We start from the raw sequence: 27709 nt of genomic DNA on the forward strand, positions 1-27709 counted from the left end.
AACAAACTCATTATCAGTGTCAAACCTTTTCAACCACTTAGCCAACATTTGATGTTTTTAGTGTTGTCAGTTATGTCCTTCAGTGAAGTTGTTTGGTGGAATGTCTTTCTAAAGTTTACTGCTGTACATTGAACAGCATTGAACACAACTCTCATAATCACAAGTGTAGCTACACAATATCTTATTTTTCAGAATGGCTTGTGAAGACAAATGTTATACTTTGAAATTCCAGAAGTAACAAGTGTAGCTTACTTATTGGTACACTGTACCTTTAGAAGCACTTTATTCCAAGGATATTATACTAGCTGTAACTTGTATTGGGTACATTTAGTTCATAAAAGTAATGTTTAAGAAACTTGTTATTTATTACCATGAAAGGAATGAAAGGTTAGATCAACAATAATTATTGAAAGAAAAAACAAATAGAAACTGGCTAAAATAACTTGTACAAATAAGTTCTTTATTCCTTTGTAGCAAAATAATGTCATAAGAAATATTGCTGTAATTTATAGTATAACAGAGATATACATGGGTTTTACCAGGATATTTTTTAAGTACCTTGTTTTTGTTGGTTGCATTTTGTGGATCTTGGAGCAAGTTTTTTCATATAATGAACATTCCCATAAAATTAAAACTTTAACAGTAATTAGTTTAACTAGTCCCTCTGTCTTCATATGAAATGCATACAGTTGACTTTGTCACTTAAATTGTTTTTTTTTTAGGTTATTGAAACTTGGAATTTATATGATATATTAGAATAATGTTTTTGTTATAAATAGAAGAATATCTTTTGGAAGACATAAAAAACTACACATTCCTCACATATGGGAATGTTCCTGTACCTGGAGTAGTTGATAGCCAGGAATTTAGAAACACAATTAAAGCCATGGATATTATGGGCCTGTCCCAGGAAGATTTAGGTGGTAAGTTTTATGTTTAGTTTTCTAAAGATTTTTAGTTTTAAAATATTTCAGTGATGTGTGTTCAACCATTTCTTTGTTGTTGTTGTTGTTCAAGAAGAAAAACATATTTAGTTAGTCAAAAGTGAGGAATACAGATGTGTTAAATACTATTTTATATATATAATTTTTTTTATTATGTTTCTGCTTGCTTTTAATCTATAATATTGCTTTAGTTTATGTTCTGATTGTGAAGATAATGCATTCTTGGGTATATAATGTTGTTCTATTACAAAAAAAACACCTTATATTTGATTGTTGTGTTCTGTAGTTCGAACTTTTGTGATTATTCAGAATACTGTTGAATATTGCTTATTAGAAGATGGTTAAATGAGGTACTATAGTAAAAGAAATATTTCTTATTGTACTTTTGAAACGTTTTTAATTGTTATTTGACATGCAGCTCTATCTAAAATATCAGGTTACTGTTTCCCCAAATAGTGAAAATGTTGCCCTTTATATCTTTGTGATGGAGTCAGTATAGGCCTTTAGTTAGAGTATTACAAATGTTCTGATATATAATTTCCAATATGATTTTTTTGTTTACATATTTTTAATACTTTGTTTTTATTTTAGCCATATTCTGTGTGATTTCTGCTGTTGTACTGTTTGGGAATATGAAATTTAAACAAGAAAGAAATTCAGATCAAGCAACTTTACCTGACAATACTGTTGCTCAGAAAGTCAGCCATTTGCTTGGTCTCAATGTAACTGAGATGACCAAAGCATTTTTAAGACCACGATTGAAAGTTGGAAGAGACAACGTGACTAAAGCTCAGACCAAAGAACAGGTAGAGAATATTATATTTTAATTATCTGATGATATACATTATTGAATAAGAATAAATAAATTTTCTGAGATTTAGATAAATCCCAAATTTATTCAGTTTCCTTTCATTTGATAAAGAAAATTGAAATAATATACTTAACACGAATTAAAAAATAGTGCCAAAAAATGTACAATGTAAAAGAAAATCAGAACTCAATCCTTGATAGTAACCTTTTTTGTTTATTTTCTGAAACTAGAACAATTGCATTTCAGATTGCTGATTTTTCTACCCCTGCAGGTAGAATTTGCTGTGGAAGCTATAGCTAAAGCATGTTACGAACGTTTGTTTCGTTGGTTGGTTAACAGGATAAATCGATCACTTGACCGAACTAAGAGGCAAGGTGCATCCTTTATTGGAATCTTGGACATAGCTGGGTTTGAGATTTTTGAGGTGAGAACTTGAACCATGCATTATAGAGATTTGAACTACATATTAGAATCAGTGTACATCAAATAGTTCTAGAGAAATGCTGTTTGGTTAGTTTTCTTCACAGTGAGACATATAAAAACTTATTTTGTAAACAAAAAATGCCACTCCATCATTTAATTTTTCTGTGTTTACGACAGCAAATTGCATTTGTAATAAAATACTCTGACAAAAGTGGTGTGGTACTACAAGTACCTTTATATTATGTTTAGTGTAACTTGTTTAATATATTTAAATGAATTTTTGTAAGTATTGAGTGGAGTTCTGCATATTAAATTTCAAAATTTAAGTAAAATAATTTTAACTATTTCAAGAAATTTTGTTCACAAATATTTCAAAATTGATGTTTCATCATTGTGTAACATTTATTTTGTGTAATTCACAAAACAATAACAAATATTCAAACTTAATTTTGCTGCACAGATTTCAGGAACATCACATCTAAACAATGCAGTTATGGACATTTCTTTGGAATTTTGGTTTAGTGGTTTTTAATAAGAAAATATAATATTTTGAGAATATAATAATCAATGTCTTGTCTTTTTTGATTTTTTCTTCTCTGTTGGAGGCTTTTTTCTTTTTTATCACAGCCCTTTGTTCCCACCTTTTTTTGAAGTCATAACGTGTAGTCTGAAATATTAGTAATGATACAAAACTTTGAAAAGCATTACAGACAAAGTTTTTAAATATCATTGGATAGAATAGATTATAAAATACTCATCTCACTATAAAGTAAGTAAAGTTGTTTTAGCAGTAACTTATGGTGTTTATAGGAAAATGACTAAACAGAGCTCCTGCACAGATGGATAGAGGAATCTGATAGGAAGTTTAGAAGACTTAGGAACAAACCTTATTTGTTGTTTTTGTTGTTCCATTTCAACATTCTTTTCATCCATGAAGATGTTTTTATTTAAAAAACTACATAATTCTTTTTTTTCTATGACAGTATGTTTATTAGGTGAATTGATCTTTGCCAAGAATATTGTTTGCAAACATATTGTTAACTAACCTGGCAAAGGTAATTATGGCACCACTGTCTTAAGTCATCAATGAATCATTGATAGTTTTCAGTTTTTTTTTTTTTTTTCAGTTGCATCTGCAACTTGTGAAAGGAATTGTCAAAAAAAAAAAAAGATATGTTAAGTGATGTTGAAACTGACTGGTTATATGATATTGAACTCCAGTAAAGAATAAAACATTAAAAAAAATTTTTACCTAAATATTTATTTATTTTGTAATCTTGAAAATATAACATGACATCTTTTTGGAAAATCTTACAAAATGGAGAAATGTCTAAGCAGATTCTTGGTACTGTTTGATAAGTTTAAGTTTCTCACAATTTAAGTATTTCTCCATTGTAAGAAAAAAAAATAGTAATAATCAATCTTTAGATATCAGTGACATGTTTCAAGTTCAGTAAGAGTTAAAGATGAACTCTGATTTTGTCTTTTAAGTTTCTCACACATAGGTTGAAAATGCTGAAAAAAAAGGCCTATATATAAACCATAATCAATTTACAAAGCTTGTGACAGTTTCAAGTATTTTTCTGTATTTTTAAAGCTTAAAATAAACAAAACATAATTTATTTTAAATGTTAGCATGTAGCTTTATCTGTTTGCTCCTGAAGGTTGTAGGGTATATTTAATTAAGGACCTGTGAGCTTACTAGAGCAAAGCTCAAGAATTTGTCTAATATAATAGATATTTTAGGAATTACTTTAGGTTGTACACTGTGGTTTTTCAAGTTCCAAACATCTGTATTCATGGTTTTATTAGACAACAAGTTGTGAGCCCATTCTGATAGATAAAATTAAGAACATTTATTTTCTTTTAACCACAGATGAATTCTTTTGAACAACTGTGCATAAACTACACCAATGAGAAGTTGCAGCAGCTTTTCAACCACACCATGTTCATTCTGGAGCAGGAAGAATATCAGCGAGAAGGAATTGAATGGAGGTTCATTGATTTTGGACTCGACTTACAGCCTACCATAGATCTCATTGAAAAGGTGCATTGTAGTGACTTTTTTTAATTTAATTAATTTCTTGATGTAGTTCATTCATGGTTTTTTAGAGTTAAACAGTTGATGTTTTCTTAAAACAATGAAATCGAATTAAAGAACTGTTGATGTTGTAGACTCTTCTATTTTTATATAATGAAATACGTTTAGTCTTGATGTTTAACTGAAATTTGAGGATAATTTAATAAATTTTTGTAACAGATTTTCTCGTTTGATCATGTGGTTAGTTAGCACAGGTCTGCAACAAGTGTGAGAATTTGAAAGTAATGATTTTTAAATGATTGTTTCAGCTCTACACTTGATTTAAAAAATGAAATTTTGTGAACATAAATTTTCTGGGAGTTTATCATCACAGTTGTTACATGAGGAGTATGTATTTTAATTAAAACAAGCTTAAACTGTTACTTTTCTATGTAATAACTCTTGGTGGCAGCAACTTAAGTTTTTTCTTATAAAATTACTATATTTATTATTATATTTGTTTTATGGTTTGGTTTTTATAAGTACTTTTTCCTTTTAGTAACCAAAATGGATTTCTTCGATTTCATACTGATATGCATCTGACTAATAGTGACTTGTAAAAATTGAGAATTAAGGTGACAACTTTTGTCTGATAGGTATTTTAATAACATTTTTTTGTAGTTGTATTATCTATTAGGTATATTTCTTGCAATGAAACAATGATTTAAAGAAGTTCTGTACGTTTGCATGCTTTTGTGTATGTCTGCATTTAGTTATTGTACAAATTTTAAGTTTACATATAGTTTGTGTGTATAGATTTTAAGGCTGTATATTTGTTCTTCAGAGTGTTTTGATAATTTGATCTTCATTAAATCAACTGAATTCTTGCAGCCCATGGGGATATTTGCTCTCGTGGATGAGGAATGTTGGTTCCCTAAGGCTACTGACAAAACTTTTGTGGACAAACTTCTTAATGCCCACAACACTCACCCCAAGTTTGTTAAATCAGACTTTCGTGGCGTAGCAGATTTCAGTATTATACATTATGCTGGCAAGGTAAAACTGTTTGTTTTAGTAACATAACAATATTTAAATTTAGGTGAAATTGCAGCTAAAATGTTTAATCTAGTAATCTGTTGAAAGTTGCATATTGATGTTTATGATTAATTACACATTATTTGATGACCCCCTTGTACAATTGTTTTATAACTTAGTTAAGAAGATCATACCTGCCCATTGAGTTCTGTGATATTACTAGACATGGACATTTTTAAGATAACAATTCCTTATTGCTAATCAAATGGTGTATTATTTTACTTCCAAAATTTTACAGAACTTGGACTATTAATCTAGTTAATAAAATTCTACTATTGTCACTTGGTCTAATAAGTTGTAGGACAGTTTGAATTTTGGCTGTAAATAGCTAATAATATTGTACTGTTTATTTGTGGTTTATCAAATTCTAGGAAATTATAAAGACATTTCAATATATTTTGTTTTGATGCAAATACCATAGAAGAATCAATTTTATGTAGCTGAAAATTAGAAATGTACCATTACTGATATTGCACACCTTTTATTGACCAGAAGATTCATTAAGTATCAATAAAACTGATATTTAATAGTTAGGAAGTGTAGTTAATGTGCCTACTAATTTACAGCAGATACATCTTTGCTCTGAGACATGCTTCTTAATATATTTGACTCAAATCATCTTTCAGCTTCATGCATTTCATAAGAGAACTCTGTTAGTAAACAACAAACAGGCTGTTTTAGAATGAATGACTTTATACAGCTCACTGCTTGTTACTGAATTGGATTAGATATATGAGGTGCAAGAACTATTTTGAAATAAAATGCCATTAAGTTTTAAATGCATTTTTATAGAAGTTTGTTAAAAGTATGGTAGTTTAATAAGTAGTGAGATTTATTGAATTAAAATTTAATTATCAAAATTTTATTTCTTACATATTTAGTGAGATTATAACCATGCAAGGTGAAAAATGTTTTTTTTGCTTGATTTCAAAGTAAACTTTACATTTTATGTGGTACATAATGTTAATGTGCTGCTGTGTCAGCCTAACAAGTTATGGAAATAGGAATTTCAATTAAACCTGAAAAAGTTTGGATAAGCCATGAAATTTTGTTAAATGAAATGTATAAGTAATTTAGACTAATAATCAACATACCTCTGTATTGACTGTTGATTGAACTTACATTTCTTGATTATAACACTTGATTTAATCTCTATTGTGTAGTTATGTTTTTGATAAATTCTAGTGCTATTATACTTATAAACTTCTTATGAAAAGATGTTTCTTTTACGAATTGTATACGTTTCAAGGTATATATATGCATGCATGGATATCTTACGGATTTACATATCCATAAGTAATGAAGAGAAATACTCGTGATCATTTGACTAACACATGAGTACAAAATTTTTGATAAACTTTATGACAACTTGTTTCTTATTTTATGGGTTTAAAGTGAGTACAATGCATTTAGGTTAGAGGCAGTTTATGAGGCTGCAACAATCTTGAATGCTCTGCATATAATGTGTATTGGTGCTGATAACGGGTTGTTTCTTAACCATGTGGTATTTAGTAATTTAGGAGTTACTGGGTGAAATAAAATAAATTGTTACACTTGGTACATCATTTTATGCCAGATGTGACCTGGGCAGGCCCTGCACTTTCAACTGTGGATATTTATAAAAGTGGCATTCAGTTCAGATAAAGTCTATGATATGAGATGCTTTTCAGGTAGAAAATACCAATATCACTGCACCATCTTTATGAAGGGTTTAATTTTATCTATATCTGCCACTGTAGTAAAATGTATCTTTATTACTTTATTTATACAAATCTTTAAACTCAATATGTTGTTTTGGTAATTGTATTCAGCATAATATGATTCTCTAAGTGAGTGACTCTTTGGCTCAGTACATTTGTATTAAGTCTTTCTGATAGTGTACTGATAACTAAAATTAGTTTTTTTTTTTTTAGGATTGTAGCCCTTTTAAAAACTATTATTTGATTGTTTACACTCTTGAGTATAAACATTATATTTGTAAAAGTAGCTGAACATTATAGCATATCTATATTATAAGAATAGTTATTTTATAAATTTCTGAATACAAATGACTTTTAATCAGTGTTTTTGTAAAAAGTGATAATGTGATTAAACAGGTGGACTACTCAGCAAGCATGTGGTTGATGAAGAATATGGATCCTCTAAATGAGAACGTGGTGTTATTACTCCAGTGTTCCCAAGATCCTTTTTATAGTGCAGATATGGAAGGATGGTAAGTTATTCTTAAAGTAGGTAACAACTAACACTAACTTACCCTTTGGTTGTGAGACTTTTATTATAAAAGTTGTAAAATAGATAACAATATTTCCTCATATTATTAAGACTCCATAGATTCATTGTTTTTATTTTCATTGCCCTTCCTACTATAGATACTGAAATAAATATAACTAATGTTATAAAAGCTTTTGTAGGTAAATGTTTTCTTTGTTTAAGTTTAAGGATTGGACCAGCCACCACAGTTCAGACTCTTTATTTTTTCAACCTTCTAACTGATATTCCAGAGATAGAAGCAGTTAATGTAACTGATACTTTGTTTTTACTATTTGTTGTAGGGAAGCAGGTAGTATAAAATATATTTTAATATTTTATCTGCTTTTGGTATCTTGTCTATGGAATAATGTTAACCCCATGAGCACTGATAGGTTAAAGTGTGCAAGTTACGACCTTTTTTGAAAGAGTTACCTTCAAAATTTGATTAATCTTATTATTAATGTATGTCAGTAAATTGGGCATCAAGACATAGTTTATAATTCAAATTTTATTATTGTGTAAGTTATAATTCCTTACTTTCTAAAGGAAATACTTAAATTCTCAGCCTTTACTTCTGTGTATCATGCAAGGATTCTACAATTCAAACTGCCCATTTCAGATTTTATTTTTTCCCCTATATGATATTTTGAGTGTTTGACAAATACATACTAATGCTATAGATATTGGTAAATGAGAAAGTTAAACCATCTTACCACACCTCTCCTCTTTCATTTTGTCTATTGATAAATTTCAGTAATTTTTTTATATTTGCTGTTGGATTATTTATCAATAAAAATTGCAGATTGTTCTTTTTTAATATTAATTCAAAATCTAGTTTGTTTTGGTACCAGGTTAGGAAATATGTAGTTCCAGTTTCATTGTTTGGTTAAACTAGCTATTGGATGTTTTTTTTTTTTTAAGATCTGTATAGTTTAAGTAGAAAACAGGTTAAATTATAGAGGTTTTAGGATATTGTGATTTTCTGTGTAACATTGTTTTGTGTTATAAATCATATATTTGAAATAAATAATAATGGTTTGGATTGCTGGTATCACTACAAAAAAAATTGGCTGTACAATGCTTTCTGTGAATGGCAAAAGGCCTGAAGTCCAGTCTTAAGTACTAAATTTTTTATTTGTCATGTATATGTTAAATTTATTGTTATAGAAGTAATTAAAACATAAATATTAGAAACTTATTTTAAATAAGAAAATTTAAATGAAAAAGATCTAAAATAACATCATTTGCAATACTTAGTATCTTAGCATATCTTGTGGCATGGTTGTAGTTTGATTTTAGGGTGTTTGTTTGCATAAAGCTTTCCCCTGCTGGTACAGTGGTAAGTCTACAGATTTACAGTGCTAACATTAGGAGTTCAATCCTCCTTGGTTGGACTTGCACTCACACAGAGAGAGAGAGAGAGAGCACTATCAACCCCCAACTCTGATACATGGCTTTTGAAATGCTAACAGAGAAAGTAACAGATAAAGGAAACATATTACTAGAAAAAAAGTATATTCATTTAAGAGGTTCTAGAGGTTATTAAAATGAAATATGAAAACTAAGATGAAACAATAAAATATTGTAACATGTAAGTCGCATCAAACTCAAATTGTTTTTGAGTCCAATTGATTGCACTCTACTTGTGACAAATAACTAATATGAGGGTGTTCCTAGAAGTTTGTTGTTAAACATAGTTTTAGAGGGAGAAATCAAGGATAACATGTTCAGCAGGTTTCTTTCTTGTCTAGTCATTGGCTCAGCCACAGGAGAGTGATGATAATTTATCTTCTGAGCCTTCATTTTCTGATTTACACTGAGTGAGAGTACCATCTTGCATAACATTCTTCTCACTGGTAATCTGGTTATTAGCATAGACTGATAGGAACTGCTCTAGAACTTTGGATTAAGCAGCACCAGTTGTATTTGTTTTATACCCTCATTATTGTCATCTAGTTCTTGAAATGAAATTCTTCACCATGTCAAAGATGGCTCTAAACCTAGGCTTGTTAACTACGTGAGGATTTTGTGAATACAGACTAATTGGACAAAATTACTGTGTCCCAAAAGGCAAGAAGGTTTTACAAGATTTGTGATGCTAATTTCTGTTGACTTATAGTATTATCTTGAATGAAGGGTAGTTTCCATGCAGCTATTATTATAGTTTGTACTGTAAACATATCTTCTGATGGTATTGCTGTATACTTGTACATGTTTTACAAAAGTAGCAGCCATCTGATGTGAATCTTTCTCCACTCTTCCTGTAGTACAAAGTGTTCCATTGAGTACTCAAACTACACAAAAGATTGTCTTCTGATATGACTGGAACTGCAGTGTCACTGCAGACAGCAGTATTGTGAGTAATCTGACAATTTCTCTCTGACTTTGGTTGCTCTTCTTTTGCATGTCTAATTGACTTTTGGTCAGTTCCAGGAATCCTTTTTGTCTTCGGCATGGCTTCTTGTGTTTTTATCAGTTTTTTTTTTTAACCCACAATTGTGTTGGAATTATTTGCATCATGCAGGTTATCTATTTGTATTTTCAGGGGTGTCTGTTTTACTCATTAATCTATGTATGTATTTGTGTTTTTTATTATTATGTACCTGTGATTTTAAGAGTGGAAACAGCCATTTTAATACATGTATATTTTCTCTGTTTTCCATCTTTAAATAGAGAAGAGAAACAAACATTTCAAATGATATATATATATGACACATGCACATACAAATATAGCATTTGAAATGTTTGTTCCTCTTCTCTATTTAAAGATATGTATATATATATATATATATATATATATATATATATATATATATTTTTTTTCTAGCTGAGATTGTGGGTATGGGAGCAGCAACTATGACTGATACTGTATTTGGTTCTCGAACTAGAAAAGGAATGTTCAGAACTGTCAACCAACTGTATAAAGATCAACTGGCCAAGCTGATGGTTACTCTACGAAACACCAACCCCAATTTTGTTCGATGCATTATCCCAAATCTGGAAAAGAGAGTAAAGGCTGTGTTTAATATATTTAAAAAAGCTGCTAAAATTGATTTGCATAAAATTTTTATTACACTTGCAATATGCTTTTTCACAATTTTCATAATTTATCCATTGTAGCTTCCAATCAAAGGTGGTAAAAAGTAGCATTGCTCTCCTTTTACTTTGAACTGCAATGAATGAATTAAAAGGAATGTGGAAAAATAAATTATGTAATTATTAGGCCTATTGGTTTCCCAATATTTTGCCAAATTTTAGCATTCAAATTATAAATTAATGTCATCAAAATACTCATTCAGTGTTGGGAGGAAAATTATTAGTTAATTTTTCAAGAGCATTAAGCAGGAATATTGAAACAAAAGCCCTGCTGTTAGAATATGTATTAACAATTAAGAGTGAATATTTAATATATTTTAAACTTTAAAACTAACTAAGTTTTGTTTATGAAAATCATTGCTTAAAATTTCATTATCAAGAGGACACTACACATAATTTTAAAGACTTGACACTATTGGATAGATTAGCATTACTTGTCAAACTCATATTAATTGAATATTAAAATGTAAATTAAATTAAAGAGTGCCTATTTCAATAATATTGCACAATGACAAATAAAACTTGTGGATGTATATTAAACATTTCACTAGAAATAGTGATTAATTTTATTTTTAAATTTTTTTCTTCTTTGACTATTTACCTTATATCTGTGTACTTTTATAAAATAAGAATTGAACCTTTGTGGAACCAAACAGAACTGAACATTTGAAGTTTTTTGCCATATCTAATCAAAACTAATCTCTTGAATTTTTAGGCAGGTAAAATTGAGGCATCTCTGGTACTGGATCAGCTACGTTGCAATGGTGTTTTGGAAGGAATCAGGATCTGTCGTCAAGGTTTCCCTAACAGGATACCTTTTCAAGAATTCAGACAGAGGTGGAATTTTATTGGATTATCTAGTTTTATGTAGTTTTTGTTTTCAGAAAAAGTCCACCTACTAGGACTTTTGTATAATATATAGTTGTTTTATACTTTACATTTTTAGGAAAAATCATGTACTAGGACTACTTAGCTTTTTAATTTTTTTGTTTTCATAAGAAGACCAGTTTCTAAAGCTTTTGTGTGTGTGTGCATATATATAATGAAAACCTTTTTCGCATTTAATAAGGAATATGTGAACACTATGAAATTAGCCTAAATACTAGCTGGTCAAAAGTTTAAGACCATACTGAAACGAAGCGTTAATCGGTAATCACTTAACGAAATTTAGTCATTTGTGTTCAAGCATTAGCGTTTTCAACATCTCCCACTGACATCTCCTGTGTTACATTGGGTAAAAACATGGCAAAAGCTAAAAAGTTGACAGAGTTTGAATGTGGCAGAATTGTTGAGCTGCAAAAGCAAGGTCTCTCTCAACGTACCATCGCTGATGAGATTGGGCATAGTAAAACTGCTGTTGCAAATTTCTTAAAACACCCTGAGGGATATGGAATGAGAATTTCAAGTGGTCGTCCAAAGAAAATGTCACCAGCTTTGAGCAGGAGGATTCATTGGGTTGTCCGGCAAGACACCAGCTGATCATCAAACCAGATTAAGGCCCTTACGGACGCAGAATGCATCTCTAGAAGAATAAGGCGGCATCTATAAGAGAAAGGCTTTAAAAGCCATAAACATCTTCAAAGTCCACACCTCCTTCCACACCAGGAAACAGCTCGGTTAAATATTGCTGAGAAACACCAAACATGGAAACATAGAAAAGTGGAAGAAAGTTTAGTTCTCTGATGACACACACACACACACACACACACACACACACACACACACACATTTATTTTAGTTCTTATTAGAAAAGACATGAAGTTATTAGATACTTTTTTTTTAATTAGCCATTACAAAGGTTTTTATTCAACTAAATACAGTAATTTTATTTAGCTAGAAAATGCTACAAGGGTGATCTTCATGATGTTGTGAAATGTCTATTTTATTTAGTTATTTAAGTTTATGTAAAGGTTTTGTGCACAGACAATATATATCAAGTCTGAACTTTGAAATTTAAAAATTGAAATCAGATAATTTTTTATTTGATAACAAAAAGATGAAAGATAGTTGCAATAAGTACTTACTGATTATCAATTTGATGATTGAAATGAAAATCCTTTATCTTTTCAGATATGAACTTCTTACTCCTAATGCCATTCCTAAAGGTTTCATGGATGGCAAGCTGGCTTGTGAAAAAATGGTGAGCATGTTTTCTTTTCAAAATAGAAATTAAAATTTAATTTTTAACATAAATTTTGAATGTTCAGAGAGAAAGTAAAATTTGCCTTCAGGCAGTGAAAGTTGCTTCACAGTGAACTTGTTTGCTCAGTTACTTGTCATGTTTTATAGTTTTACATAATCGTTAACACCAGTGAGGCTTATATGGATGTCATTAGGTTTTTAAATTCATTTAAAAAAATATATTTATGCATATAATTGTTTGTGAGTCCATTGTTTTGTTGATTACAGAGTTCCTAATGACATAAGAGATAAGCAAGAAATTTAACCAGAAATTATCAATGATAGCACATCTGTGTAATTTACATGGAAAGTTTAATTTTCTGTACTTGGTTCTCTACACTGAATATTGTAATACACAAAAACGTAGGATTATTCAATACCAGGTATTCACTGTTCATGATTTATGTGGAAGGCAGTAATTTGAAGGTTATGCTTTAAATCTCGATCTTTAGGTTTGTGTCGTGCATCTTGGATGGGAAGGAAAGTAGCAGCATTAAACTTTGAGATCATAATACATACTTTCACTGGTTAGAGATTAAGTTTCATGCTATTAAACTGTTACTTACTGTTAGGTTACTGTTTTTGGCTTTATGATCAACTGTTCTTTTGTATGAAAATATTTTCAATTTGACTAATCACCTTTAATTTTAGCAATTTCTTTGTCAGTTACTGGGTTTTTGCTTGCTTTAACTGGTTGTCAAGATCAATCATTCTAAATCTTGTTATTCATATAAGTGCCAATTCTGGTCTTTGATGTTAAGAAAAGAAAAGATATATTCAGTTTGGTCTTGAAGTTTATATATGGCTTGAATGTTCAGCTGGAAGATAACATTTAATATATTTTTTTAAGTAAAGACAATGTCATGTATACAGTCACTGTGATGTAACTATGGTTGTTACAGCATTGACTGAGATATGGTCAAAAAGACAGTGTCTCTTATATTAAAAATCACATTTCAGATTATTTCTATGTGTTTGAGGCTCTAACTTTTAACTGTGGTATAGGCCTAGACTTTATTGGTAGGACTTTTAAAATAGTTCAGTTAATGTTGGCATCATTTCATGTTAGACTGAAGTGTTTTTATACTAATGACCTGTAAAATAATTCAGTGCTTGTTGTCAGTTCATGTTAGTTTAAACTATATTTAAATGTCAACTTTTAAATCTTATTAGATCAGTGCTGTTGTTAATTTGTGTAAAGAATAACTATTTTTATTTTAGTATTTTGGCACATTATTTAATTTTTTAATTAGTAATATTTTGTAAAGTTAATTTATTCTGAATGCCAGATTTTTTTATATTACCTATGTTACACTGTTTATTATGTTTTGTATTTTATTTTTATGCAATACAAATGCAATGAAAAGATTAAAATACTTTTGTAAAATAAACATTACTGTAAAACTGCACAGATATGATCTGTTAATTTGTTTTATGACTTACTTTGCTGTTTGCATTTTTCATGTTCATTTTGAAAATTTAGAGCCCAACAAAAATATTGACTAACTCATGATTTGGTGATTTATTTAAAAAAACTGATAATTTCATTACAAAACCTTTCCTGTGAACTTTTAGATATAACCACACTATGCAAAATTAATTAATCTTCAGTCTGTATATAAAAACTCCATTTTTATGTCCATACTTAATGATAAAATAATCATCCTAGAATTATTCTTACATCACTGTTAGCTAATGAAATTTGTATTTGTAAAGTGGTTGGTACTTACGTATTAAATGACCAGCATAAACCATTTGTAAAATGCTGTTCATTTGATAATGGTGTTCTTAAGTGGTAGTATCTAATAAATGGCTATTTTTGTTATTGTTATGTACAAAGTCATAAATAACCAGGGATTTTGTAACTAATAGTTGCACATTTTCTTTAATTTGAAGTGTAATATATAATTAGGTTGAATTGCTTTGGTTTAACATAAGTTAATGTAACAATTCTTTGTATTCATTAAAAGATGAAAGAAATGCATACAGAAATTGCCTTTAAAAAGACTAATTTCACCCTGTGTATCTGTTTTGTAACAAGTAAGTATTTATGCAACATTGTTTATTTTTTTTACTGTCACTCTTTCCAGATTCAGGCCCTGGATCTTGACCCTAACCTTTATAGGGTTGGTCAAAGTAAGATCTTCTTTAGGGCTGGAGTTTTGGCACATTTAGAGGAAGAGCGTGACATGAAGATTTCTGATCTGATTATTCAGTTCCAAGCATTCTGTCGTGGCCTTCTTGCTCGAAGGTAAGTATCTATAATTTTTTATTATGTTTATAAACTTGTTTTTTTTCTCTTTATTAACCACATATCAAAGAGTTAATTAACTAGTGAATCTATAAATTTGTGGGTACTAGAACTTGGAGTTTACTAATTGTATCACCTGGCATGGCCAGGTGGTTAAAGCACTTGACTGGTAATCCAAGAGCTGTGGGATCAAATTCTGGTCACACCAAACACACTTGCCCTTTCAGCCATGGGAGCATTATAATGTGATGATCAATCCCAGTATTCGTTGGTAAAAGAGTAGCCCAAGAGTTGTTGGTGGGTAGTGATGACTAGCTGCCTTCTCTCTAGTCTTATGCTGCTAAATTAAGGATGGCTTGTGATGATAGCCCTGGTGTAGCTTTGAACAAAATTCAAAACAAACAAACTAATTATATCTTTAAAAATTTGCCAAACTTTCAGTAAACATTAAAAGCTGTTGTGCACAAAAGATCAGCATTAATAATGAAGTATTTACACTAAATATTTAAGTTAATTTCCAGTCTTTACTGAGTCAGACTGAGAGTATGGTAATGTTCATTATATGAATAAATTTTTTTTTTTCATGTTACAAATTTCATATTTAATTTTCATAATTTTGAAAATGTGAATAAATATCAGAAGTTTTTTAGGTAAATCTTTGTATTTTATCTGTTATTTTACTACCTTAACACTAGCTGTAACTAAATCATGAATGTACAGTAATATGAAAATTATGAAATAAAATAACACCTTTTTTCTTTATTTTTTGGTGCTAATTTTAGGTTAATGATATTTAAAATGTTAACTGTTAACCTTTTAATATCCTTTTGATTTTGAGGTTTTTTCTTGACTTGTACTCGTGTAAGCAGTTTATTCATCTGTGAAAAGCAAAAATGTCACAGCAAGATCATATTGGGATATTTGCACTCAAACACAAAGCTAAATAGGGGTAGCTTCCTTTTTTCTAAGTTCATTGTCAAAACAAAACTTTGTATACCTCTCAAACATAGTTAAGATAGAAAAATAACAAATAAAAAATTTTACTGAAAAAAAACCAATATAAATCTATTTAGGAGATTTTACTGATTATGCAAGTAAAATTTGAGACTTTTTCTTGCAATGATATAATGCATAAGATGTATTAGAAAACATTTTTAAGAAAGCTTGTATTTGATTTTCTCTTTAATGAATTGAGATATTTTGGTAAGTAAACAGAATGACTTGAATTTAATAAAGCCACTATAGTGATGGATTTTTGAACCCTGCTTAGATAGGTTTATATATGTTGTTTCAGAAAAATTGCTCTAATATTAAGCAACTAAGAAAGAAGTGGCATACAATTTGGTGTAGTACAGGCATGGATAATTGTCAAATGATGACTGTTGGTATTTTCTTTTTCCAATTATTTTTATATTTGCTGTAAGCAAAATTTTTAAGGTAAATAATTTCACTTTTATTATCCTAGTATGTCAGTATTTATTATTGATGCAGGAAACAAGAAAAGTGCTCAAGGTACTGAACTTCTCCATACCAAACTTAGAAAATGAAATAATGGTGGTTAGGTAGCTTTGGTATGAATACCAATCCTTTAGATTGGAGTGCTGATTTGATAAATGTTGATGGTTGTATTACCTTATGTTTTTTATTTTAAAAAAATTGGTTTTTAATTCCAAGACATTATCTCTTCCAAAGTTTTGGTCCTCTTTAGTCAGGTGAACCAGACTTTTAACTACACCCACTAGCTAAGAGCAGAAAATTTTGGAAATTAGCCTAAATATTTAAAATTTAGGTGCAGTTAAGTGAAGTTGGCAATTTAATTTTATGGCCATGTTGGTCTAATTAAGATATTTGTATTATTAACAACTGTTTTGCTCTTAATTCAAAAATCATTCTATTAAAAGATTAAAAATATGAAACTTTAAACAATAATGTAAAAAGTTTTTCAGAAGAGAGAAGTGATAAAATTTTACTTTTTAAACTATGTTATTAATCAATTATAGTTAGTTTTTTTATTGAAGCTTTCACAGCATGGCTTAGAACTTCAGACAAAAAATACAAAAATTTTAAATATTTAATATTTTATGATTTCTAGTAAAATCTCAGTTAAGTTAAAATTTTATTATTTATGGAGCTTGTAACTAATGATTTGTTACATTAGAATAAATATTAAAAAGACTAAAGGTTTCTAATACTTGGTGGGGGTAAACTTTATCTGATTAAAAGATTGGGTTGTTTCAGTTTTTGGCTCATAATTTTTAATGGTTCAGGAAATACTGATACAGGTTGAAGTTGAAATACCTTTAAATATACTACACTCTTATTGTAGAATTTTTTCCCCTATTTATTTGTGCATATTGGTTTTAAGGTTTAGTGTTAACTCATGCTTTTACTATTATTTCTTTATATAAGGATATTCTACATAAAACATATTTTCACATATAAAGTCTGCATTGAAAGTTAATATCTATGTTTGTCAAAGAGTTATAAATTTTATTTAGTAGTGTTACTGACTTGTGTGATATAAAATGTGAGAGTAAATCAACATAATACATTTTTCTCTTACTTCTTCAGTGTAAAAAGATTTAACAAAGTGTTTTGCTTTCAGGAACTATCAGAGGCGACTTCAACAGTTGAATGCTATTCGTATCATCCAGAGAAATTGTTCTGCTTATCTGAAGCTGAGAGACTGGGCATGGTGGAGATTATACACTAAGGTTAGTAATGAAATACTACATATTAGACTGGATGTTGAAAACACTCTGTTGAGGTTATTCATGATTGATTAGCCTGCACTTATGGAGAGTTTGTAAAAGATAGTAAAAAATCATTAAATATCATGATATTGAATTTGTTAGAGACCCTACTTAGAGCATGATTAAATTGTATTCCAAAACTTGAAGCCAACTTTGAAGGTACTCATTGAGAGTTCTTCAGTTTGTTACCTTTACAGTGTCAAATATTCTGCAGAAAAAGTGGTAAGTTAACTTTGCTCATAGGAATTTGTAAGATTAAACTAGCTGGCTGAATTTTAATCATCCAAGCGTAAGAAACATTTCAGCGAAGTGGAGTTTGTAACAGATTAAACAATAATAATTAAAAATTACTTAAATGAGGCTGAGATGCATGGAAACTATGTTAAAGAATACAGAAATAATACTGTAAATGAGTCACTAAAGCTCCCCAGGTGATTAAAGTGCCTGACTCTCAATCTGAGATTTGTGAGTTTGAATCCCAGTCCCAAAAAACATGCTTACCTCTTTAGCTAAGGGGATGTTAAAATGTAATGGTCAATCTCATTATTTGTTGAAGAAAGAGTAACCCAATTAGGGGAGGGGTGATGACAAGCTGCCTTCTCCCTAGGTTTTCACTAGTAAATTAGAGACAACTTCTGCAGATAGCTCTCATTTAGCTTTACATTAAATTCACATGAAAACCAAACACTTAAGTTAGTGGCTAAACATTTTATAAATGATACTAACTGTGATGGAGACTACACCTAAGATAGTAACTGAGTACTGTGTAAATGATACTAACTGTGATGGAGACTACACCTGAGGTAGTGACTGAGTACTGTGTAAATGATACCAACTGTGATGGAGACTACACCCAAGGTAGTGACTGAGTACTGTGTAAATGATACCAACTATGATGGAGACTACACCCAAGGTAGTGACTGAGTACTGTGTAAATGATACCAACTGTGATGGAGACTACACCTGAGGTAGTGACTGAGTACTGTGTAAATGATACCAACTGTGGAGACTACACCTGAGGTAGTGACTGAGTACTGTGTAAATGATACCAACTGTGATGGAGACTACACCTAAGGTAGTGACTGAGTACTGTGTAAATGATACCAACTATGATGGAGACTACACCTGAGGTAGTGACTGAGTACTGTGTAAATGATACCAACTGTGATGGAGACTACACCTGAGGTAGTGACTGAGTACTGTGTAAATGATACCAACTGTGATGGAGACTACACCTGAGGTAGTGACTGAGTACTGTGTAAATGATACCAACTGTGATGGAGACTACACCTGAGGTAGTGACTGAGTACTGTGTAAATGATACCAACTGTGATGGAGACTACACCTGAGGTAGTGACTGAGTACTGTGTAAATGATACCAACTGTGATGGAGACTACACCTGAGGTAGTGACTGAGTACTGTGTAAATGATACCAACTGTGATGGAGACTACACCTGAGGTAGTGACTGAGTACTGTGTAAATGATACCAACTGTGATGGAGACTACACCTGAGGTAGTGACTGAGTACTGTGCAAATGATACCAACTGTGATGGAGACTACACCTGAGGTAGTGACTGAGTACTGTGCAAATGATACCAACTGTGATGGAGACTACACCTGAGGTAGTGACTGAGTACTGTGTAAATGATACCAACTGTGATGGAGACTACACCTACACTGTGTAAATGATACTGTGATGGTAGTAGACTGAGTACTGTGTAAATGATACCAACTGTGATGGAGACTACACCTGAGGTAGTGACTGAGTGCTGTAGAAATGATACCAACTGGTGGAGACTACACCTGAGGTAGCGACTGAACGCTGGAGAAATGGTAACAACTGTGGTGGAGACTAAGCAATGTGTAAATGTGAATAACTAAAAACTGTATAAATGGTATAAATCTGATGTTTACATCTTTGATGACTTAAAACACTAAATACATGGTCTGAATCTCCTAGATTTTACACCTGAGTTTGACATCACAATATGAATGGTCTAAAGTCTCCTAGTTACTATATCATAATTAGTGACTAAATATTAAATAAGTGGTTGAAATCTCCTAGGTATACACTTGAGCTAGTGATTAAACACTATTTAAATGTTAGTAAACTCAAATAAGACTGCTTTTAAGTTGTAGATTTAACTCTAGTGTAAGGGATTATACATTAAGTAGATTAGACTGACCTTGTTGGAGACTTGAATTTGAAAGTTAGTGATGCTGTATTTTTTAATGTTTTTTTCTAATAATAATGGAATTACTTATTTAAAAAAAAATAACATAACCAAGATTCTTTAATTTTAGATAAAATGTTCAGACGTCACCAAAACGTTTTTGTTCTTCTGGTAAGCAGGTCAAACCATTGCTTCAAGTTACAAAACAAGAGGAAAAACTAAGTGCTAAGGAAGATGAACTGAGACAAGTCAAAGAGAAAATGGAACATGCTGAACAGGCAGCTTTAGATCTTGAAAAGAAACTTCAACAGGTATCAGACCTTATGTGTGTATATGCAATTTGAAATATTTCAATAGTAAGTCTAGGTTTATTTCTAATCCAGAAACAAAAACTTTTCAAAACATTTATAACTGTATAAACTATTTTGGTCCTTTTTTACTTTTAAGTATAATTGTTAGCCAATGGAGTAATATAACTTTCTTCATATTTGCATCTTCAAGGTAGCTGGGTAAACAAGTTGTGATAATTCTTTAAACAAAACTTAGTTTGACATTTTTTATACAATGTATATTTTTCAAAAATAAAATGTCTTGCTGAGAAAGCCTTTTAAATAACACAACTGTAATCTTGCACATCTTTAATATAGAGAAAGAGACCTTGCTTATTTAATATTTAAGTATATTGTCTGCAATATATTTTCTTAATGTGGTTCTTTTATTTTCCACCTGAATAGATTGATAATGAGAAGAACATGTTGGCAGAACAACTTCAGGCTGAAACAGAGTTGTGTGCCGAGGCTGAAGAGAGCAGGTTAAGGCTTGCCTCAAGAAAACAAGAGCTTGAGGAGATACTTCATGATTTGGAAGCTAGAATAGAAGAGGAAGAAGAACAGAACCAGAACCTTACAGCTGAGAAGAAGAAATTACAGTTGAATATTCAAGATCTAGAGGAACAGTAAGTATATTATATCCTTTTTTGTTTCTTTGTGATTTGTGTGGTATTTGTCTCTACAGTTCTAGGTATCCATTTAATCACTCATTCCCATGGTACACATTTAAGGCAAGTTAAACTACTAGTTTTACTAATTGCTCTTTCATTTGGGAAATGCCCCACACCAAAGAATTATTGCAGAAGCATGGTCAATAAGGTAAGTTTGTGAAGTGGTCATTTTTCTTTGTAAGCTAAGCCCAAGAGAGAGATTAATGCAAGTATACAAGTGTTCACACCCTGTTCACAAGGATGATAATTAAGTGTAGAACACTTGCATAAGTTTTTAAAAGTTTAATAAGAATGTATTCTTATCTAGTTGTATCTAGCACTTTTCATGGTGGTACAGTTAAAATTTAATATCTGCTGTATTGTTTAGTAATTTTATTTCGTAATGTTGTCAGTAATTATATAGGTCAGTACAGGCACCATAATAACTGTAATAGCAATTTATGCCTGATGTTCTTACTGAACAGTGTGTTAATCAGTTTTAATATTGTTTGTATATATCACATTTTGTGTTACTGTAAGTATTTAGGAAACATTTGTTTCCATTTTGTTAAGTTAATTTACTCTCTTCTATAAATCTCAGTGTGTTACTTAAACTGAATCCAGAAACTTTCATTTGTTGGCATTGTTTATCATCTTAGGTTAGAAGAAGAAGAGGCTTCTCGTCAGAAGCTTCAGTTGGAGAAGGTGAGCTTGGATGCCAAGATAAAGAAGTTAGAGGAAGACTTTGCTTTAATGGAGGATACCAACCAGAAGGTGAGGCCTAATCAGTGAAGTTACTTAAAATTCAGTTTTTCAAAACGATTTATGTAATTATAATTTTTTTTGCAATGAAAACGTTTTGAAAAGAGATGTTTTAAGGGAAAAAAAATGTGTACTATTTTTGTTTATAAAAGTAAAATGGTATGGAATTTACTGTAAATCAAAGTCTATCTTTTCTAGATTTATGCTAAAGTAACAAGTACCAGTATGTTACTAAAACTATCATAGCATGAGCAACTTTTAGATAGATGTTTTTCAAGTTTTGAAGTACTGTTTTTTAGCTGGTTTTTAGTTATTTTTTTGTTTACCTTGCTTGCAGTTAGCTAAAGAAAAGAAAGCGTTTGAGGACCGCCAGTCTGAAATTTCTCAGTGTTTGGCTGAAGAAGAGGAAAAATCAAAACACCTCAGTAAACTCAAATCAAAACATGAAGCCACTATCGCAGATTTGGAAGAAAGGCTTCGAAAGGAACAACAGGTATGAACATACTTCAGGAATTAAGACACTATTTAGTCTTAACCTGGAAAGATTAAAAGCATCATCATGTTGAAAAAACAGGTAAACCTAATCCTGTATATTTCCTAAGGAAACTGGAGGTTGTACATTTTTATCTGTGAGAGGAAATAACAAGAGTCATAGAATAATAATAATAATAATGAGAAAAGGTTTAATTAATGAAGAATGACTGTACTAGGGAATCATGTTAAAAAATTAGAAAGTTAATTCACAAGTCTAGTATAAAAACAGTCAGCATCTTTATTCTTTTGATAGTGTTATTTTCCTGTAAAGATAAGATAGAAGTAAACAACTAAAAGTGTGTGAAAAGTAAAAGAAAAAACATAAGCATTTAGTATTATATGGTATTGCTTTTATTTATACATTTTCAATCCTATGACAGTGATGCTATCTTTAAACCTTATTATAAGTATATTTTAATATTTATAGCTGTGTATCAGATAAGTTGTATTCCTTTATTTAAAAATTGTCTCTGAAAATAACTGAAACTTCAGCCTTTATTGTGACCACAGTTAAAAAATCTCATTTTTAGAACTATACCGGGGACACAAATAAGAATGTAGACATGCCTTGGTTCAGATGGCCAAAGTGCATCTTGTACAAGTTCTTGTAATTCTAATTTGAGATACTGCTGCAAGAAATATAAACTATTGAAAAAGTCCATAGTCTAAAATAAGCTATGACCACTTTCAGAGTAGGTGCTGTGCTGCTAAGTCAAGTTTTAAGTTGAATGACATGTTTATAATCAATAAAAAGAGGAAAATTTTGCTCTTGAATGCTATTATTGTAAGAGGAAATGTGCATTTATACATGTTTTCAAGTGAGGTAAATGAGTCTTAAATTTGTTGTTGAGAGCAGGATTCCTAGCATGTGGCAGTACTTTCTCATCTTATACATATTAGATTTATTGACAGTTGAAAGGTATGAACATGTTTCCATTTATCTGTTTTTAAACATTTTCTTGCATTTTATGTATGTTGATGGTGACAGCTAATTAGTGATATGGTAGAGAAAATGGGAACATTTACCTGAAAGACTTAATACTCACTTTTGGAAGATTCTAGGGATTACACAAATGTAGTGTGAAAGCTGTAAGATAATATATAGTATTTTTACCCTCAAAAATAACAATCACCCTGCATGTGGATTATTCATTAAAATTATTTTTATTAAAATAGTAGATTTTTTTTTCTTCTGAAACTGCATACTGTTTGGAAAGATTGTCAAATTTGCACAATTTCATTCATTAGTTCCAATTCTGTAAAGAATTTTCACAAGAGTTGTGTAAACTACTTGGAAAACAAATAGGTTGTTATAGGTTTAAAGTTATTAATCACTTTTCTATTACAATATTAAAAAGGTTACAGTAGTTACAATTTACCAAATATTGAAAATATTTTAATTTCAAATTTTAATATGCTACCATTCCCTTAACTACAAAATAAAAATAAGTTTGCAAAACAATGATTTATAAATTTAATGAAGTGGTTTATATTTGAAGAACCATACATTATTTTTAAATAAGTAGTATATTCTCTCTCCCCCAAATTACATTCTTATAAATCATTGTTTTGCCAGCTTATTACCATAATGTGCTTCCATACACAAGTTGATGTAAATAAATTAAAAAATGAACCAGGTGCAACTTATAATATCATATAAATTAAATTGTTTGTTTAATAAATGTGCTGTAATTTGGTAGAATTGAATATTATCAATGAAATCAAATTATTCAATAATTCAATTAGTACATTATTTTTACCAAAATGCAATTGAACAATGGGAAAGTATCCCAATGTATGGGTATACAAATATTTTATTGCATCACATGTTGAAGCCTTTGTAGTAGAATGTACCTTATTTTCATGTTAATTTATCAGTTATCAATCTGTGTATGGGCCAATATGATATCACATTTTACATTTTTTACTAGTGGTTATTATATCTATGATATTAGTAAATGATTGTTCAAGGGGAAAGATATAATGTAATTGGGTGTTCAGTGAGAAATTGCACACTTTGAACATATTATTCTAATGAAGTATTAATGTGTGACAAGCCCAATCGGTAGTAAGAGACGAACATTATTTAACACTTGTAAGCTCAATATATGAGTAGTTGATGTTGTGGGCACGTTACAACAAGGGTAAATAGATTAAATACAGCAATTGCTAGATTAACAAGCAGAAAATAAATTATATTTGGATCATTACCACCTGCTCTTGTTTAATGATTATAAAGGGGCAAACTGTGGTTGTTTCTTTAATTATTTTTTGTGTTAATTAAAAACAACACAATGAATTTAAAGTGAAAATTATTTTTAAAATTATTTTTACTATTGATTTTAATGTCTAGATAAGACAGGACTTAGAACGAATGAAACGAAGACTTGAAACTGAACTGAATGATGTAAAGGAACAGCTCAGTGAAAAGAAATTACAAGTAGATGATCTGCAGGTTCAGCTAGCTAAACGTGAAGAAGAATTAAACCAAGCCCTTGTCAGGTATTAAAATGTCAAATCAAGAAATGATACCTATTAATTTTATATATACAAATTCAAACAATTGTATCAAAAAATTGCTTTGTGTTTACTGAAATAAATTTCTACCCAGGTTCATTTTTTTTGTCCATTTATATTTTGAGGTTTAATGAGAAGGATTAGAAACTATCTCAAGCAAATATTTAATGTGAAGGCTGTTATTGGATTTTCTTAACAGAATTTATTTGCTGAGTTGTAAACTTACACTGCACAACAAAGTTTTTGCTTCTTGAACAGTTGTAGGTTTCTGGCTGCTGATCACAAAAATCATATCCAAATTTGCCCATCATGTACTGTTTCATCGAATTCCTCAGTTTTGTCATGTTTTTTTCTTGTATTTGTGTCCAAAAATTTCTGTTTCTATAAGAGACCTATGAACAATGTTTTGTGCAGTCTGGCCATGTCCAGGATATGAAATCAGGCCAGGTTGGAAGCTGTTCTGTGGAAGTATGCAGCCTGGGCATGCCTGGGCAGGCTGGAGCCAGCTTGACACTGTCTCAGCAGGCTATAAAAGTGGCTTGCATACACAGATGCTGCTCATTGGATTAATATAGACCTTATATTGTGTACGCATTGTTTCAGAATATAGCATTGCCTCAGTAACAAGTAAGTTAGATGTCATAGACGTTTTACAGGATGATTGGTGTCGTTCAATATGTTTCTTCAATGTTGTAACAGCCTCGATACATTCTGCTATATTTGTGGTGAATATACGCTTGTTCATCAGAGACACTCAATGGCTGCTTTTGTGAAGAAAGCATATCATCTGTACTACAGCTATAAAATTGTGATCAAGACCAGGAATGGGTGCCTCATTTTTTGTTGTGTGACATGCGCTGTCTGTCTCAGAGCTTGGCTCAGAGGCACTCGAAAGACAATGCCGTTTGCTGTCCCGATGATATGGGGAGAACAGAAAGACCATGTGATCGACTGTTACTTCTGTTTGACTAATGTGTCTGGTTTCTCTGCCAAAAACAAGAAGTCAATTGAATACCCTAATCTGCCTTCAGCAATGATACCCATGTCTCATGACGACAGTCTTCCAATTCCAAAACCACCAGAGGAATGGACCTTAGACAAACCAGATGAAGAAACTGCAATGCAGAGAACTGGCAGTGACATTGATCTGGATTTTGAACCGTGCTTCTCAGGCAATCCATGTCTCATAACACAGTCAAAATTAAATGATCTGGTCAGAGATTTGGGTCTGTCAAAAGCTGAATTTCTGGGTTTGAGACTGCAGGAATGGTGTTTGCTGTCACCAGTTAAGAAAATTTCTGTTTTTTGAAGCTGCCAAGATGATATAACCAAATTCTTTGCACAAGTTGGCAGTCTCTGTTTTTGTGTTGACATTGAAGGATTGTTCTCTGCTTTGGGTTATGACCATGACCCTCAAGAGTGGTGTCTCTTTATTGATCCATCAATGTTAAGCCTCATAGCTGTTCTGTTACACAATGACAACATTCACCCTTCAATACCTGTTGGCTATGCAGCACACATGAAAGAAACCTTTGAGAACATAGAAATGTTGCTGAAGCACATTCAGTACAGCAAGTATAACTGGAATATCTGTGGAGGGCTGAGTCATTGCTCTGTTACTGGGATTGCAACTCGGCTATACCAAGTACTGTTGTTTCATCTGTGAATGGGGCAGTCGGGCCAAAGAGTCACATTATTCTAGACTGAGTTGGCATAGAAAACAATGAAGTGCAACATGTCACCCAAGATTCATTTCCTCTGCTCTTACTTGGACTTCTTCTCCGCAAATCTCGGTGTTGTCAGTGACAAACACAGTGAAAGGTTTCATCAGGACATTGCTACAATGGAAAAACGATATCAGGGCAACTGGAATCCATCAATGCTTGCTGACTACTGTTGGACACTGCAACGTGATGCACCATACATTGAATACAAACTAAAATCAGGAGCAAAACATTTTTAATTATGTTGAACTTAATAGCGTATTAGAAACATAAATGCAATTAAATATGTTATTGCCGGTAAACAGTTAACTGTCTATTTCTCAGAGTTCCTACATGAAGAAGCAAAACCAAAACTATATTTGTGTATACCCACCAGGTACCTGTCACAATCAGAAAAATCTTTACAGGAAGCAAAACTTTACAAAAAAAAATTGTTGTGCAGTGTTATCAGACTTGTTAATGAATTTTATTAAATACTTGTATTGGCATGTTTTAAGCAGATGTAAGATTTTGTAAGTTTCTACTTCACTATAAAGGTTATTTTTAGTGATTTATAAATGTCATTTCATACTTCTACTGTAAAGAGCATTAACTGTTGCTGTGAATGTAAGATGTATGTTGTGAGTTTGAATGAAGGTTTCCCTTTGAACCTTTGTCATGAATGGCCTACCTTTTGTTATATTTCGTTAACTAAAGTAGAACTCTGACAGAATAATTATTTGTATAATTTATATATAGACAAAAATATGTGCAATAAAAATTGGTATGAATATAAAAGGTAACCTGTCTCACAAATAATGGCAAGTCTCTGTAACCCTCTTACCCCAGTATCCTTTAATGTGCATGAAACAAAGTTTTAGTGTCTTAGATTCAATTTTATAAATTACTGTTTCTTATGTTATACTAATTAGTATAGAATAGAATCTTGTATACTATTAAAATATGTGCTATTAGTTAAATTTCAAGTTTTTAATTCTATGAGGCTATATTAAAAGAATTCCTGAACTTTCCTTAGTGTGACAAATATGACACATTTTCTCTAGGCATCTTCTTTTCTCTATTTTATCCACCATTCCTTTAAAAAGTACAAAATTAAAAGTAAAACCCTCACTATGAAAGCATCATTGCTCTGACAAACCATAATTCTTAGTCTTCAATTTTGTTTGTTACAGACCTATCAAATAAAAACTCA

At 30.8% G+C, this 27709-nt stretch overlaps 1 pseudogene across 1 annotated transcript in view; it reads left to right on the top strand.

The window, feature by feature from the left end:
• Positions 1-27709, top strand: part of LOC143232105 (uncharacterized) — a 68346-nt pseudogene that overhangs the window by 15006 nt on the left and 25631 nt on the right. Inside the window, exons 6-21 of the transcript XR_013017378.1 lie at positions 780-923; positions 1536-1750; positions 2027-2179; positions 4055-4225; positions 5090-5254; positions 7390-7505; positions 10371-10552; positions 11355-11476; positions 12710-12779; positions 14911-15071; positions 17677-17785; positions 20181-20312; positions 20736-20956; positions 21640-21754; positions 22080-22235; positions 24630-24778. The product of XR_013017378.1 is annotated as an uncharacterized LOC143232105 (transcript). The remainder of the gene's footprint in view (positions 1-779; positions 924-1535; positions 1751-2026; positions 2180-4054; positions 4226-5089; positions 5255-7389; positions 7506-10370; positions 10553-11354; positions 11477-12709; positions 12780-14910; positions 15072-17676; positions 17786-20180; positions 20313-20735; positions 20957-21639; positions 21755-22079; positions 22236-24629; positions 24779-27709) is intronic.

This window comes from Tachypleus tridentatus, chromosome 11 (assembly GCF_004210375.1).
Source record: "Tachypleus tridentatus isolate NWPU-2018 chromosome 11, ASM421037v1, whole genome shotgun sequence".
NCBI lineage: Eukaryota > Metazoa > Arthropoda > Merostomata > Xiphosura > Limulidae > Tachypleus > Tachypleus tridentatus.